At 38.5% G+C, this 17,463-nt stretch overlaps 1 protein-coding gene and 1 pseudogene across 1 annotated transcript in view; one reads left to right on the forward strand and one right to left on the reverse strand.

Annotated features, from left to right (window-relative positions):
- CCDC3 (coiled-coil domain containing 3) overlaps positions 1–17,463 on the reverse strand; it is a 118,743-nt gene that overhangs the window by 14,946 nt on the left and 86,334 nt on the right. The gene's annotated exons all lie outside the window — the stretch shown is intronic.
- LOC116592414 lies at positions 9,545–10,836 on the forward strand (annotated as a pseudogene).

Genomic DNA, 17,463 nt, shown 5'->3' on the forward strand with positions numbered 1-17,463 from the left:
GTTCAGCCACAACAAGAGCACATATACAGCCTACACAGGGGACACCCCTGGAGCACCTGGTTCTAGTGACCTGAGGGAACAAGACCACAGGGCACTATAGGATCCCATATACATAAAGCCACTATTTTCAAAACTTAATTTGGCCTACCTAATACATAAAAAGAAGCACAGAGAGACAAAATGAGGAGACAGAGACATGTATCTCAAATTTTAAAAAATAATCACAGTAAAAGACCAAAATGATTATCTGTTTTTGTGTTTGTTGATTTGAGGAGTTCCTTATAGATATTGGATACCAGCCATTGAGATACCACCTTACACCAGTTAGAATGGCCAAAATTAACAAGACAGTAAACAACATGTGTTGGAGAGGATGTGGAGAAAGGGGAACCCTCTTACACTGTTGGTGGGAATGCAAGTTGGCGCAGCCTCTTTGGAGAACAGTGTGGAGATTCCTCAAGAAATTAAAAATAGAGCTTCCCTATGACCCTGCAATTGCACTAGTGGGTATTTACCCCAAAGATACAGATGTAGTGAAAAGAAGGGCCAATGTTCATAGCAGCAATGGCCACAATTGCCAAACTGTGGAAAAGACTAAGATGCCCTTCAATGGACGAATGGATAAAGAAGATGTTGTTGTATATACTATGGAGTATTATGCCTCCATCAGAAAGGATGAATACCCAACTTTTGTATCAACATGGACAGGACTGGAAGAGATTATGCTGAGTGAAACAAGTCAAGCAGAGAGAGTCAATTATCATATGCTTATTTATGAAGCATAAGGAATAACATGGAGGACATGGGGAGATGGAGATGAGAAGGGAGTTGGGGGGAATTAGAGGGGGAGATGAACCATGAGAGACTGTAGACTCTGAGGAACTAAATGAGGGTTTTGGAGGGGAGTGGGATGGGAGGTTGGGTGAGCCTAGTGGTGGGTATTGTGGAGGGCATGTGTTGCATGCAGCACTAGATGTGGTACATAAACAATGAATTCTGGAACACTGAAAAAAAAAGTAAAAAAAAAAGAGCAAAATGAAACAGATAAGTAATATGGTTGATACTCACTGGACTTGAGGGAAAAGTAAATTAACTCAGTGAGAACTTCTACAATGGGACAATATAAAACAGAGCCAAAGAATACGCGAATGGAATTGAAAAGTATACTAGAAGGAATCAACAAGAGATTAGAGGATGCCGAAGAATGGATCAACTTACTGGAAGATGGAGTAATGGAAAGTAATCAAGCTGAGCAGCCAAAAGATGAAAGTATATTATAGGAGAAGGGAATATGACAGCAGGCAGAGGACCCTTAGTTTGCCCCACCCCAAGAATACAATTAGATAATTATCAAATCATCCTACATACCCCAGAAATAAGCCTGAAAACTGGCAGAACAAACTCCTTAACTAAAGGTAGAGAAAAGGCCACATTGAAGAAGATGGAAAGTGCAGAGACATAGTTTGGAGAGAGAAACAGATAGTGATCACCATGGACACAGAGAAGGGTGAAAGGCAGGGGGGCATAGGGGAAATTAATCCCCACAGCAAGTGGCTTAGAAAGCGAGAGAGGCCAAATTTTCTGATTTTTGGAAACCCATGGGCTTAAAGTCCGGAGTTTTAAAGGTCATTAGGCTTTGCTTTGAGAGAGCCCAGTTGCTGCTCTTGGAGTGAAGACAGGGAAAACAGCCCACAATATACAGCATGGAAACTGATCTGAAGAGCATCTGGGAACACAGTGGGGAGGTTATTTGTACCTCTCTGAGTATATCCCAGAGAGGCAGCATTCATGGAGACATCCCTCACAGGGAACAAAGGAACTGGCAGATGCCATTTCCCTCCCTGGTCCCATGGCATAACCACAGGACCACCTGCAGGAATCCGTGTAGTGCAGACACTGGCTGACTACTTTGCTTACACCAAACTTCCCCCGACCCACTCCAGTGGAAGTGCCTTCCCAGTCATGATTGCATTAGTCCCAGCATGGCAGGCCCTATTCCCCAGATCAACCCAAACCCTTACCCACACCATGTTTCCTGACCCAGGAACTTTGCAGGACATCAGTTCTGACAGTGGTGGTGACAAATGTCATTTCACTAGCAGGTCAGAACATAGCTAGTTAAAAATTGCCTCATTCAGTCCAGGGACAAAACATTGCCCACAGATAGAGCCTCTGCAGGTGACTGGCTTGAAAGACAAAGGGGCAAGTGCTAAACAACACAGTGCACACAGCACACACTGGAGATACTCCCTGAAGGTAATCCCTGAGGAATAAGGAACACTTTATCAGGGAGCTACAGAATTTCTCCATAAAGCCATTACCCTCATGAACAGGAGATCTAGATGACTTTCCTGACAAAGAAGCAGGCACAGAGACTTAGACAAAGTGAGAAGACAGAGGCATTTGTCCCAAATGAAACATCAGGACAGGACCACAACCAGAGACATATGTGAAACAGATATGAGTAAAATGCTTAATAGAGAATTTAAAGTAATCATCAAGAAGATAGTCACAGGACTTAAGAAAAGAGTAGAAGGCATCACTGAGACCAACAAACAGAGATGAATAACATAGCAGGGATAAAGGACTTAATCAACAAAATGAGAAACATGTTTGGTGAAGAGAACAGCAGGCTGGAAACTTTCAAAGCAGAGAAATAATGACCTAGAAACCAGAGTAATGGAAAGTAATCAAGCTGAATGAAAGAGAGAAAATTATGCAAAATGAGAATACCCAGGCAACTCAATGACTGACTTCATCAAATGCAGCAATATTCACATTATAGGAGTACCCAAGGAAGAGAGAGAAAAGGAGCCAGAGAGTTTATTTGAAGAAATAATAGCTGAAATTTCCCTTATCTGGGGAAACAATCAGATATTCAAATCTAGGAGGCACACAGAACCCCCAACAAAATCAACAAAGGCAGATCCATACCAAAACATATTGTAATTAAAATGGCAAAATATAGTGACAAAAAATATTAAAAGAAGCAAAGGAAGACATTAATACACAAAAGAAACCCCTTAAGGCTAGCAGGGGATTTTGCAGCAGAAACTTTCAAAGCAGAAGAGAGTGGCATGATATATTCAAAGTACTGAATAGGAAAAACTGCAGTCAAGAATATCTTTTCCAGCAAGGATATTACACAGACTAGAAGGAGAGATAAAGAGCTTTCTAGACAAGCAAAAACTAAAAGAGTTCATGACCTGCAAGAAATATTAAGGGGGATTCTTTGAGTAGAAAGGAAATCCAGGAGTGATAGTATAAAGGTAGGAAACACAAAAGCCAGGAGGGAAAAAAATGAGTGTTTCTGTAAAAAATAAAGGAACTCACAAAATAAAAGATTTTTAAATATGAAGCCATATACCAAAAACATGGAGAGGAGTAAACAATGGGTTCAAATGTAAACAACCCTCAACTTAATATAGACTGCTATGTACAGAAAGTGTTACATAAAAACCCAACCACAAACCAAAAACCACTAATAAGAGGCATCTGGGTGGGTTGAGCATCCAAATGATGATTTTGGCTCAGGTCATGATCTCAGGGTTCTGAAATCAAACCTCAAGTCAGGCTCCTTACTCAGCAGGGAATCTGCTTAAGATTCTCTCTCTCTCCCTTTCCCTTCGCACTAACCCCCTACCCTGGTAGCACTCTCTGTCTCTTTCTCAAATTTTTTTTAAAAACCACAAATAAATATGTAACAAATAAGAAAAAAAAATCGAAACAAGAAAGGATGAGAGAAAATCTTCAGAAACAACTGCAAAACAAGTAATGGCTATAAATAAATATCTTTTGGGCGTCTGGGTGGCTCAGTGGCTTAAGCCTCTACCTTCAGCTCAGGTCATGATCTCAGGGTTCTGGGACTGAGTCAGGCCCTCTGCTGAGCAGGGAGCCATCTCTCTCCCCACCCACCTACCTCTCTGCCTACTTGTGATCTCTCTGCAAATAAATAAATAAAATCTTTTAAAAAAGTAAATACATATTATGCCTCCATCAGAAAGGATGAATACCCAACTTTTGTAGCAACATGGACGGGACTGGAAGAGATGATGCTGAGTGAAATAAGTCAAGCAGAGAGAGTCAATTATCATATGGTTTTGCTTATTTGTGGAGTATAACAAATAGCATGGAGGACATGGGGAGTTAGAGAGAAAGGGGTTTGGGTAAATGGAAGGGGAGGTGAATCATGAGAGACTATGGACTCTGAAAAACAATCTGAGGGGTTTGAAGTGGCCGGGGGTTGGGAGGTCAGGGTACCAGGTGGTGGGTATTATAGAGGGCACGGATTGCATGGAGGACTGGGTGTGGTGAAAAAATAATGATACTGTTATGCTGAAAATAAATAAATTTTAAAAAATTTTTTAAAAAAAGAAAGATTAAAAAAATTACTTTGAATGTAAATCAAAAGACAAAAGGTGAGAGGAGGGATAAAAACAATTAAAAACTCATCTATATGCTATCTACAAGGGACACATTTTAGACCTAAACCCACCCACATATTGAAAGTGAAGGGATGGAGAAATATTTATCATGCAAATGGATGTCAAACGAAAGCCAGCCTAGCCAATCTTCCATCAGACAAAACAGACTATTTTTGTGATTTAGCCAACAGATAATACATCATTAGTTTCAGATGATAAAACAGACTTTAAAACAATGAGTGTAACAAGAAACAAAGAAGGACATTAGATAATAATAAGAATTATAAATATTTATGCACCAACATGGAGGGACTCAGATTATAAAAACAGGTAATGAAGGAGCAAATTGATAATAACACAGTAATAGTAGGGGACATTAACACCCCACTTAAATCAATAGATCATCTCAACAGAAGATCAATAAGAAAACAATGGCTTTTCAAGTACACAGGGAATATCCTCCAGAATAGATCACGTATTAGCCCACAAAACAACCCTCAACAAATTCAGGAAGACTGAAGTTATATAGGCCATCTTTTCTGACCACAATGCTATGAAAATAGAATTCAACCACATGAGAAAATCTGTAAAGACCACAAATAAATGCTATTAAATGATCAATGGGTCAAGTGGGAAATAACACAAGAAATAAAGTACATGGAAACAAATGAAAAATTTTAAAAATGGTTCAAAACCTTTGGTATGCAGTGAAAGTGGTACAAAAAGGGAAGTTTATAGCAATAGAAGCCTACCTCAAGAAGCAAGAAAAATCTCAAACAACCTAACCATATACATAATGGAGCTAGGAAAAGAACAACTAAACTGAACAGAAAAGAGAAAATAATAAAGATTAGAGTAGAAATAAGTTATACAGGAACTAACAAAACAATAGAACAGATCAATAAAATTGAAAAACTTCTAGGTAGACTTACCAGGAAAAAAAAGAGAAAAGACTCAATAAAATCACAAATGAGAAGAGTAAGAATAACCAACACCACGGAAATACACTTATAATAGGATATTATTTTAAAAAAACAAAAAACAAAAAAACCTATGCCAGCAAGTTGGACAACCTGGAAGAAATTGATGAATTTCTAGAAACATAAACTATCAAAACTGAATTAGGAAGAAATAGAAAGTTTGAAAAGACTGATAACCAGCAAAGAGATTCAATCACGAATGAAAAAACTCCCAAACAAAACTCCAGGAACAGACAGCTTCAAAAGCAAATTCCAAACATTTAAAGAAGAGTTAATACCTATCCTTCTCAAACTATTCCACAAAGCAGAAAAGGAAGGGAAACTTTTCCAAATTCATTCTATGAGGCCAGCATTACCCTGATACCAAAACCAGATAAAGTCACCACTCAAAAGGATAACTATAGGCCATTATCTCTGATGAATATAAATGCAAAAATCCTCAAAAGGGGCACCTAGGTGGCTCAGTCAGTTAAGTGTCCAACTCTTGGTTTCAGCTTAAGTCAAGTTCTCAGGGTCATGAGATCAAGCCCTGTGTTTGGCTCTATGCTCAGCAATCTGCTTGAGATTCTCTTTCCCTCCACCCCTACTCCCATCTCATATAAATAAATGTTTAAAAAATCCTCAACAAAATACTAGCAAACCAAACACAATACGTTAAAAAATTCATTTGCCACAATCAAGTGGGATTTATTCCTGGGCTGCAAGTATGGCTCAATATTTGCAAATCAATGTGATAGATCAGTAAGAGAAAGGATAAGAACCATATGATCATTTCAATAGATGTGGAAAAGCATTTGGCAAAGTACAACACTCATTCATGGTAAAAACCCTTAACAAAGTAGGTTTAGAGAGAACATACCTCAAGATTATAAAGGCCCGATATGAACAACTCATAGCCAACACCATCCTCAATTGGGAAAAAGTGACCTACCCTAAGGTTAGGAACAAGAGAGGAATATCCATTTTCACCACTTCTTTTCAGCATAGTACTGGAAATCCTAGCCACAGCAATCAGACAACAAAAAGGGATGAGACATGCAAATCAACAAAGAATTAGTAAAACTTTAACTATTGGCCAATGACATGATAGGATATATAGAAAACCCAAGACTCCACCAAAAAACAGATGAACTGGCCCAAATTCATTGAAGTCACCAGGTACAAAATCAATGTACAGAAAACTGTTGCATTTCTATACACCAATAACAAAGCAGCAGAAATAGAAATCAAACAACCATGCCATTTTCAAGCATACCAAAAACACTAAGATACCTAGGAATAAACCTAACCCCAAATAGGTAAAAGACCTGTACTCTGAAAACTATAAAATACTGATGAAAGAAATTGAAGATGACACAAAGAAATGGAAAGACATTCCATGCTCATGGACTGGAAGAAAAATATTGTTAAAATGTCTACACTGCCCAACGCAATGTACACATATAATGCAATCCCTATCAAAATGCCAACAGCATTTTTCACAGAGCTGGAACAAAAAACCCCAAAATGTGTGTGGAATCACAAAAGTCTCCCCAAATAGCCAAAGCAACCTTGAAAAAGAAAAGCAAGGTTGGAGATAGCACAATTCCAGACTTCCAGTTCTGTTACAAAGCTGTAGTAATCAAAACATTATGACACTGGCACACACAAAAAAAGACACATAGATCAATGGAAAAGAACAGAAGTCCCAGAAATAAACCCAGTATTACATGGTCAATCTTTGAGAAAGCAGGAAAGAATATCCAATGGGAAAAATACTGTCTCTTCAATAAATGGTATTGGGACAACTAGATAACAGCATGCAAAAGAATGAACCTGGCCAGTGTCTTACACCATACTCAAAAATAAATTAAAAACGGATTAAAGATCCAAAGACCTGAAACCGTAAAAATCCTAGAAGAGACACAGGCAGTAACTTCTCTGATATTGGCTATAGCAATTTTTTTCTGGATAGGTCTCCTGGGGCAAAAGAAACAAAAGCAAAAATAAACTTTTTGGACTACATCCAAATAAGAAGCTTCTGCACAAAAATGAAACAGCAAAACTAAAACGAAACCTATGGAATGGGAGAAGATATTTGAAAATGACATATCCAGTAAATGGTTAGTATCCAAATATGTTTTTTAAAAAAACTGACAAAAATCGAACACCTCAAAAACAGTCCAGTTAAAAAATGGGCAGGAGACATGAACAGACATTTCTCCAAAAATGACATCCAGATGGCCAACAGACAAATGAAAAAATTCCCAACATCATTCATCATCAGGGAAATACAAATCAAAACCATGATATCACCCCACAGCTGTCAGAATGGCTAAAGTCAACAACACAAGAAACAGCAGGTGTTGGCAAGGATGTGGAGAAAAAGGAACCCTCTTTCACTGTTGGTGAGAATGAAAACTGGTGGTGTAGCACTATGGAAAACAGTATGAAGGCTCCTCAAAATGTTAAAAATAGAACTACCTTATGATTCAGAAATCATACTACTCATACTGAAAGCATACCAAAACACTAATTCAAAGGAATACCTGAACCCCTATGTTTATAGCAACATTATTTATAATAGTGGAGATATGAAAGCAGCCTAAGTGTCCATCAGTTGATGAATGGCTAAAGAGGATGTGAGATGGATATATACATACATCTATGTATGAGTAATATTGAATATTATTCAGCCACCAAAAGGAATGAAATCTTGCCATTTATAACAACATGGAGCTACAGAATATTATGCTAAGTGAAAGAAATCATTCAGGGAAGAACAAATACCATACGATTTCACTGATGTGGAGTTTAAGAAATGAGCAAAGGGAAGAAAAAGATTCAAACTAATACATTAACTAGAGAACAAACTGATGGTTACCAGAAGGGAGGTTGGGGATGGGAAGGAAATTGTTAAACAGGCGATGTGGATTAAAAAGTGTACTTGCTGGGAAGGAGCTGGTGATGTATGCAGTTGGTAAAGCACTCTATATACACCTGAAACTAACAAAAGCTTAAGAGAATATTAAAATGGGTAGGTTAAAGAGACCTCTGTGACCTCATCAAGCATAATAATATTCCCATTCTAGAGGTCCCAGGAGGAGAAGAGTGAGACAAAGGAGCAGAAAACCTATCTGAATAACTAATAGCTACCAACTTCCCTAATCTGGGGGAGGAAACAGAAATCCAGGTCCAGGAAACACAGACCACCCCTAATAAGATGAATTCAGTGAGGTCCACACCAAAACATATAATAATTCAAATAACTAAGATTAAATGTAAAGACAAAAACTTAAAAGCAATAAAAGAAAAATAGTTACATATAAGGGAAACTCCCTGAGGCTATCATGTGATTTATTAGCAGAAACTTAGCAGGCCAGAAGAGAGTGGCACAACATTTTCAAAGTGCTGAAAGCAAAATACCTACAGCAAAGAATACTCTACCTGACAGGTTTATTTAATTGGAGAAGAAAAGGCCATAACTAGAAGAAAGTTACAGAAGGAAAAAAATTGGCAGGTAAAAGCAAACACATAGAAAAAGTAATAGATTTATTACTTATAAAGGCAGTATAGAGGTGAACACACAAAACTAGTATAATTACATCTACAAAATCTAGTCAGAAGATACTCAAAGTAAAAATATGTAACACGTGACATATACATAAAATGTGGAGACAGTAATAAAAATTGGGTTCCTTTAGAATAGGTTCAAACTTAAGTGACCAGCCACTAAACATAGACTGTTATATACATAAGATGTTATACATAAACCAGAGGGTAACCAAAAGCCTGTAAGAGATACAAAAATAAATAAGTAAATACATAAGAGAAAGGAAACATGGGAGCCCACCATAACTGTAAAGGAAACCATCAACCCACAAAGCAGGAGAGCAAAAGAGAAAAACAGATTTACAAAACAACCAGATAACAATGAATAAAATGGCAACTAGTATATACTTATCAATAATTACTTTAAATATAAATGGACTCAAGACATACAGACCAAAAGGATTAAAAAAACAAGACCCATCTGTATGCTGCTTATGTGAAACTCACCTTACACCTAAAGACACAGACTGCAAGTGAAGGATGAGAAAAGAGCTGCTGGTTGTGCACAAGGTTCTCCGAGTTCACTCCCAAGTGCATCTGCAATTCAAAATGTCACTCTCATCCCCCCAAACTACGCCCTCCAACCCCAGTAACCTCAGAGCCTTCCTTGACATGGACACTAGAGGTGAATAAGTTGGTTGAATTGTCTCAGAATTGTTTGCAGATATGTACCCAAAACTGCAGAAAACTTCCACACATTGCATACAAGAGAAAAAGGCATTGGACCCACCACCGGGAAAACTGTCCATTTCCTAGGATGCTCTTAATATCAAATTATTAAGAAATTTATGATTCAGGGCAAAGACTTCTCAAATCAAATTGAGACAGGTGGAGAAAGTATTTATGGTGCTAAATTCGAAGATAAAAATTTCTATTAGTGTGATTGGGAAGGTTTTTCAAACATGGCAGATGCAAGCTGCAGTATATAAGTGGTTCTCAGTTCTTCATCACAACCATCCTGACTCCTCACTTGGATAGGAAATATGTGGTATTTGGCCAAGTAATTAAAGGAATGGGTGTGGCAAGGATACTAGAAAATGTAGAAGTGAAAGGTGAAAAACCTGCAAAAGTAAATAACAGAAGACAAAAAATATTGGGAATACTTTTTTCAAATCTCAGAACTGGGAGATGGTTATTTAAAAAATACACAAAATTCCACCCCCACCAATTATCTCTCTGCCTGCTTGCTATCTCTCTCTCTCTGTCAAATAAATAAATAAAATCTTTGGGGTGCCTGGGTGGATCAGTGGGTTAAAGCCTCTGCCTTTGGCTCAGGTCATGATCCCAGGGTCCTGGGATTGAGCCCTCCATCAGGCTTTCTGCTCAGCAGGGAGCCTGTTTCCTCCACCCCCTCTGCCTGCCTCTCTGCCTACTTGTAATCTCTGTCAAATAAATAAATAAAATCTTTAAAAAAATACACAAAAGTTTTAATATATGTGGAGGACTCAAAGACTGTTATTGAGCCAGCGGATAGATCAAAGCGGTAACCTATAGCTTTAAGCGGCACGCTGAATATTGGTGCTTGTAAACTGAACATGTCAAATTGGCAGGGAGCCATCAACATTTATTTGGAGGCATTTGAAGTAGACCCATTCAATACCAAAGCACTGTACCGTAGAGCTCAAGGATGGCAAGGATTAAAAGAATATGATCAAGCATTGGCTGATCTTAAGAAAGCTCAGGAGATAGCACTGGAAGACAAAGCTATTGAGGCAGAACTGCTGAAAGTCAAACAAAAGATAAAAGCAAAGAAAGAGAAAGAGAAGACAGCATATGCAAAAGTTTGTCTAACGAATTCAGTTTTATTTAGATATGCACTGATTCTTTTACAAAGGCAATAAGAAAATTTAAATGTTTTTGCCTGTTACATATGATCTCAGAAAATCTGAAAAGACTAATTACTAGTAACAAAATTCAATGGGTAATCAAAAAATTCCAGACCAGAAGGCTTCACATGTGAATTCTATCAACATTTAAAGGATAGTTAATACCTATCTTTCTCAAACTGTTCCAAAAAGTATAAGTAACAGAAAAGCTGTTCCACAAGTCCAGCATTCCACAAGGCCAGCATTACCCTGATATAATCTGTAAGGCCAGCATTACCCTGATACCAAAACAAAACAAAGACATTCCAAAAAAAGCATAATTAGACCAATATCCCTAATGAACATAGATGTAAAAATCCTCAACAAAATATTAGCAAACCACATTCAATAATATATTAAAAGTTTCATTCACAATAATCAAGTGAGAGTTATTCCCAGGATGTAAGGATGGGTCAATAAATCCCAATCAACTAAAGTGATAGACCACATTAACAAAATGTAGGATTAAAAGCATATGATCATTTCAATACATGCAGAAAAAGCTTTGGACAAAATTCACTATCTCTTCATAATGAAAACCCTTAATAGGTATAGAAAACACATACCTCAAAAGAATAGAGGCTATATATGACAAACACACAGCTAACATCAAACTGAATGGTGAAAGCTTAAAGCTTTTCCCTAAGACCACAAACAAGGAAAGGATGTCCACTCAACATAGTACTGGAACTTTAGTTCAACATAGTACTGGAAATCCTCACCATTACAGTCAGACAAGAAAAGCAAAAGGTATCCAAATTGGTAAGGAAGAATTGTTTATCTCTGTTTGAGAGGACATGACACTATAAATAGAAAACCTTAAAATTCCACCAAAAAATGATTAGATCTTATAAATCCTTAAAGTTGCAGGATACAAAATCAATACAGGAAATCTGTTGTGTTCTGGTACACTAATAATGCAATAGCAGCAATAGCAGAAAGGGAAATAAAACAATCACATTTACAGCTGCAAAGAAAATAAAATACTTAGAAATAAATTTAACCAAGTAGGTAGAAGGACCCTTTATTTTGAAAACTATGACAGTGATAAATGAAATCAAAAGTGACACAAATAAATAGATATACTATACTCATGGACTGGAAGAGTATTATTAAAATGCCCATACTACCCAAAGTAATCTACAGGTTCAATGGCAATCCTTATCAAAATACAAATAGTGTTGGAGTTCCTGGGTGGCTCCGTCGGTTAGGCATCCAACTCTTGATTTCTGCTCAGGTCATGATCTCAGGGTCAGGGGACTGAGCCCTGAGTCAGGATCTGCACTCAGCATGGAATTTGCTTGAGATTTTCTCTTTTTCTCCCTTTGCCCCCCACCTCAAATAAATAAATCTTTTAAAAGAATACAAGTTGTGTTTTCACAGAACTGGAACCAAAAAAATCCTAAAATTTGGGGGCGCCTGGGTGGCTCAGTGGGTTAAGCCACTGCCTTCGGCTCAGGTCATGATCTCAGGGTCCTGGGATCGAGTCCCGCATCGGGCTCTTTGCCCAGCAGGGAGCCTGCTTCTCTCTCTCTCTCTCTCTCTCTCTGCCTGCCTCTCTGTCTACTTGTGATTTCTCTCTGTCAAATAAATAAATAAAATCTTTTAAAAAAAAGAATCCTAAAATTTGTGTGGAGAGAAGACCCCAAATGGGCAAAGCAACCTTAAGAAAAAACAAACCTGGGGGTTTCACAGTATTAGATTTCCAGATATACTACAAAGCTATAGTAATCAAAACAGTATGGTACTGGCACAAAAATTGACACAAAAATAGGCACAAAAAATTTGGTACTGGCACAAAAATTGATCAATAGAACAGAGTTGAGAGCATAGAAATAACTTAATTGACCATATATGTGTGGTTTATGACAAAAGAAACAAGAATATACAACTGCGGAAAAAGTCTCTTTAGTTAATGGTGCTGGGAAAACTGGACAACTACATGCATAAGAAAAACTCTAAATGAATTACAGACCTAAATATGAGACTGGAAGTCTTAAAACTCCTAAAAAAATGCAAAGGCAGTAATCTATTGGACCTTGGCAGTTAGTTTTCTGGACCTGTCTCCTCAGCCAAGGGAAACAAAAGCAGAAACAAATTGTGATTACAACAAACAAAAGCTTTTGCTCAGTGAAGGAAACCATGAACAAGATAAAAAGGTGATCTACCAAATGGATGAAAATGTTTGCAAATGATGTTATCTGATAAGGGATTAATATCCAAAATATATCAAGAACTTGTTACAACTCAATACCAAAAAAGCAAATAATCTAAATTAAAAATGGGCAGAGAATTTGAAAAAATACAGAGAACTGGTGCTTGCCAAAGTGGAGGAAATAGAGGGATGGGCAAAATGGGTGGAGGGTTAAGAGCTACAAACTTCCAATTATAAAAGAAGTCAGTCACAGGGATTAAAAGTAGAGGACAGGAAATACAGTAAATAATATCGTAATACACTTATCATGGCATTTCATAATGTATATAATCATTGAAATACTATGTTGTATGCAGGAAATATATATCAACTTTACTTCAATTAAAAATTTTTTAAAATAAAAAAACAAAGCCAACCTATGGAATAGGAGAAAATATTTGGAAATTATTTATCAAATAAGGGGTTAATAACCAAAATATATAAAGAACTCCTACAACTCAATAGCAAAAAACCATTTAATTAAAAAATAGACAGTGGATCTGAATAGATATTTTTCCAAAGAAGATGGCTAACAGATACACAAAAAGGTGCTCAACATTACTATTCATCAGGGAAATGCAAATCAAAACGACAAGGAGATTTCCCCTCAAATCTGTTAGAATGGTCACTATCAAAAAGACAAGATAACAGATGTTGGTGAGGATGTGGAGAGAAGGGAACACTTGCGTACTTCTGGTGGGAATATAAATTACTACAACCACCATGGAAAACACAGAGGTTACTCAAAAAATTAAAAATAGAACTACCATAGGACCCAGCAATTCCCCTTCTGTGTATATAGAGATAAGAAATAAAAACTATCTTAAAGAGGTATCTTCACTCCCATGTTTACTGCACCATTAGTCAAAATAGTCAAGATACGAAAACTACTTAAGTGTCCATCGAAGGATGAATGGATAAATAAGATATGGTATACATACACAATGGATTATTATTCCCACTGTGAGAAAGGAAATCTAGCAATCTGACAATACAGATGGACCTTCAAGGCTTTATGCTAAGTGAAATAAGTCAGAGAAAGGTGAGTCCTGTATGATATAACTTACATGTAGAATATAAAAAAAGCTAAAACATATTCTGAGAAACAGAACAGTAGTTACCAGGGGCTGGGAGGTTGGGGAAATGGGGAGGTGTTGTCAAAAGTTACAAGCTTCCAGTTATTAGATGATAAGTTATAGGAATCTAATGTAAAGATGGTAATTTTAGTTAATGATACTGTATTATATACTTGAAAATTGCTAAGAGGGTAGATTTTAATGATCTTGCTGCAAAAGAGAAGGGGTTATTATGTGACATGATGGAAGTGTTATCTAATGCTCAGGTGGTAATCATTTTGCAACATATAAAGCAGTCAAATCAACACGCTGTACACCTTGAACTTATATAATGTTAGATTCCAATTCTATCTCAATAAAGCTGGGTGGCAGGAAGAAAATTGAGAGCAATCCAAAACTCCCCATCAAGAGGGATGGTTCAATAAGTTATAGTAAATCATACAACGGAAACACCTCTTCCATCTGAAAGAAAAAGACAGCTGTATATAATTGGTACTGTAGCAATATCAAGGTTATGTTCTGATTATAAAATCAAGGCCTGGAGCAGTGTGAATCTTGTGATACAAGAGTATGAAAATATAATAAGGTATCCATATCTGTCTATACCCAAGTATACATACACTGTGTCTGGAAGCAGACAGAAGAAATTGGTGAGGATGGCTGTATCCAGGGATCAAGGGAACAGGAGTGAGGAGATTTTCACTGTGCATGCTTTCATACTTTCAGAATTTTCTCTTTTATGTGAGTATTCCCTTTATTGTAAAAACAAAATAAAACCAAACCTTCAAATCCCTCTTCCCCTACTTACTCTTCATGTCACCATTAAGACTTAGGTCGCCAAAGTAAGGCTTGAGCTGCAGTTTACTCCTACTTCAAAATCTCCATCGAAACCCACTGTATATACTGCAGTATAGTACAATGGTGAAATGGCCAGCCTCTGAGGTCAGGCTACTTTAGTTTCAGTTCCTCCTCTTCCACTGATGAGTGGTGTGACCTTGAGCAAGCTTCTTAAACTCAGGGTGGTGGGATCTGTGCTATACCACCCAGATCCTGCTGGCCCTACAGCCCTCCACTGAGTCTCTCCAGAAACTGCCCCTGCCCTCAGACAGCCACCTCACCAGAGGTCGCCGCACCTCATTCCTGGGCACCCACATCCAATGACTGGCTGACACAAGGGAATGAAGAGCAGGACCCGCATCCAACATGGCTGAAGGGAACATGGCCGAAGGGAACTCAGCCTTGGAGCTCCCCATGGGGTAGTTTACGGCCTTTGCTAGACTGCACTGCAGTCCAGCTTCCTCTGCCCAATCCTGCTCTTTCCTCTCCTTCCCACCCCTTCTCCAGAAGCAACCTAAAAAATCTCAACCTAAAAAAATCTCCAAAAAAAACGCAAACAGGGGCACCTGGGCGGCTCAGTGGGTTACGCCTCTGCTTTTGGCCCACGTCATGATCTCAGGGTTTGGGATCGAGCCCCACATCGGGCTTTCTGCTCAGCAGGAGCCTGCTTCCCCCCCTCTCTCTGTCTACTTGTGATCCCTCTCTCTCTGTCAAATAAATAAATAAAATCTTAAAAAAAAAAAAAAAAAAAAACAGGAACCCAACCTGCCCTACTTATCTCAGTGGGGATAGTGGCGGCTCACAGAGTTGTTTCAAAGATTTAATGAGTTTTACTTGTAAAATGCTTAGAACCACACCCCATGCTATGGTTTGAATGTATCCCCTCCAAAATTCCAATACTGAAATCCTAATGCCCAATATGATAGTACTGTGAGGTGGGGCCCTTGGGGATGATTAGGTCTTGGCAGCAGAACCCTCACAGATGGGAGTGATACTCCTTTGCTCCTCTTATCACATGAGGTTCTGACTAGCAATCTGTGACCCAGAAGAGGCTCCCCACCCAATGGGGCTGTCACCTTGATCTCAGACTTTCAGCCTCCAAAAGGAGAAAGATACATTTCTGTTGCCTGTAAGTCACCCAGTCTGTGGAATTTCATTATGGCATTTCTGACAGATGAAGACCTCCTGGTCCAGCATAGATGCTCACTAGATGTTAGCCATTACTCTGATATCAAGGTCAATCTTTAAAATCCTTAATTAACCTTTGTGATTGGACTCAGCCAACATCTCCCATCTTACTTTTCATTCTTCTGTTCACACACTTTATGCTCAGAACAACCTGGCTCCTGGTTGTCTTGCTTTTTTCTCATCTCTCGGCCTCTGCCATGTTCCTCCTTCCTCCTGGAGGGCTGGGCTTGCCCAGTTGTGTCTGGAAGTTCTATAACCGTTCCCCAGACCATGTCCATGCTACTTTCCACAGAGCCTCCAACCATACATCACATCTGCACAGCACACACCAAGTATCACACGACACTGGCAAGATACTCACTGCCCTTGTCACATGACAGACCCCTCAAGGCCTGCTTTACCTTTGCCCTTGTAGACTTGTCATGCTGGCCATTTGAATCATACCCTGAAAAATCTGAACCCAGTTAAGCATTTCCAAAACATCTGTCATTTAATAGAAGGCTTTGGTCCCCTGGAGCTGCCACCCTTAGCAAGGGGGAGACCACACATTCAATAGTGCCCTCTTCTGGCCAAAATGAGCCCCTTTGAAGAGAAAGGAAGGTGGGCACAGGTGACGTCACAGGACTTTTTATGTTATATATGACCAGACATTATCTGTATAACTTACTGAGGCTTTCCTATGGCCACATACCAGGGGAAGCACTTTATACCCACTCTTTCATTAAGTCATGCTCTTTCTAGAAGGTACAGCAGATTCTTCAACCAAGAACAGGATCAAAGCGTCTAAGCAAATTCTATTACAACAAGAGTACTGGGTTTTAACATGTTTGTTCAAACTTTAGAAGGACAGAATCCAATATTGTGTTGCAACATAATATCGAAGAGAAGGTTAAGTTCTATTTTATGACATTCTTCAAAAACTACATTTTAAAACAGTCAATAAAAGCAGACAGAGTGGGATGCAATGAGATCTGTCCTCTTGGTAGCACTGCAGTGATCACTGCTAAGACATCAACATTCTCCAAGGGGCCAGGTGTTCCCTACTCTAAAAAGTTAGACCACTTTCTAAGAGGAAGACTACTTTGACAATGGCCTGAAGAAACCAAGATGGAATGAAGGATCACTTGGTACTATGTGGCAGGGGTAGTTAAGACGGGATGGAGTGGGGGACTGGAGTTCCTTAGTGAATATGTCATTCCTGATCCCCGCAGCCTCTCTTTGAGCTGGATATGGTTTGAGTCGGAGCAGAAAGACACAGAAGGAATCTTGGTAACTTGTCCAATGTCACCAATCCAAACTGTGACCCAG

This window comes from Mustela erminea, chromosome 6 (assembly GCF_009829155.1).
Source record: "Mustela erminea isolate mMusErm1 chromosome 6, mMusErm1.Pri, whole genome shotgun sequence".
NCBI classification, from domain to species: domain Eukaryota; kingdom Metazoa; phylum Chordata; class Mammalia; order Carnivora; family Mustelidae; genus Mustela; species Mustela erminea.